Here is a 1,216-nt window from a genome sequence, read left to right as displayed (position 1 = left end):
TGATGGAGACACAGAGAGGACAGGCTGAGGTTTATCTGATGGAGACACAGATGGTCAGAGACAGTCATGAGCTATCATAGTTTCTTCTATTTTATTCTTATCCTTCATTTGACTAATGCAAAGTTCATTACCTTTGAGTTAAGCGGAGGTGGGAGACATAATGGCTGATTGAATCAACATTTTACACTTAGATTTTCATTACTGATAATTTTATAGGGATGTTTATTCATAAACATTAAAGCGACGTAATCTAAAGTTATATAAATATTTTTTAATCTCAGTTGTTTTCTAACCACAGCTTTTAGAGGCTTCAGAATATATACAATATAAACACATGAAAACAAAAAACCAGGACTGAGGGTAAAGATCAACAATCCTAAAACAATTACATATTTTTTAATAGCTTTTGGTCAATTGAGCAGTAGTATCAGGTGGGTTTTAATAAAAGTTTAATGTTCTAATCTTCTTATTATTTTAGCTGCTCTTATACTATTGTTTTATTGTATATATGTTTTATTGCCTGTATTATGTTTTTATTTATTTTATTTAACTTTATGAATTATTTCACATGTTGATTTTGCTATGGACTCGGCTGGTTAAAAAGCTGCTGTAAATCTTTTAACTGGTTCTACCAAAACAGAACACATTACTCCATGAACTGTTCAGTGCATTTTAGAGTTAATTCTAAAATTGTCAGGATCCCAGTTTTTGTGTTTGTCGTTTTGTCTTCTCTTTTGTATTTCTCCCTTCTACCACCAGGAGGTGCCTGGTTCGCCTCCTCACAAACCTGCAAGCTGTTGCCTCATCAATGAACTGCTCTTAAGCTGCTGGTTGCCACTGCTTCGACACCAGAGTGTTTGCCAGTTTGGGGTACTCTAGCCAAGCCTTGTTTATGCTGAGTCTAATCTGGGTTTTGCATTTTGAGTTTTTGTTCTCTAAGCTGAGATCTCATTGAGTTTTACTGAGTGCTTGTTTCTCCCTGAGTCTCAACTTTGTTTGTTCTTTGCCTTTCGGCAGGAAGCCTTCCTGGAAACTGGACCTTTTCAGACCGCCTTCTCCCAAGTGGGATCAACTGAGTCTTACACTGAGTGGCCGATTCCAAACAGGAGGTTTGGATCCATCTACCTTTGAGCACGCTGAGATCACTCTCTGAGTAAGGAAGTCATCTTGACCACGACCTGTTCAAGTACCACCGGAAAACTGAGTTGCAACCAGC

The sequence above is a fragment of the Cyprinodon variegatus genome, unplaced genomic scaffold, assembly GCF_000732505.1.
Source record: "Cyprinodon variegatus isolate N-32 unplaced genomic scaffold, C_variegatus-1.0 Scaffold1107, whole genome shotgun sequence".
NCBI lineage: Eukaryota > Metazoa > Chordata > Actinopteri > Cyprinodontiformes > Cyprinodontidae > Cyprinodon > Cyprinodon variegatus.
This window is presented reverse-complemented; position numbering follows the sequence as displayed.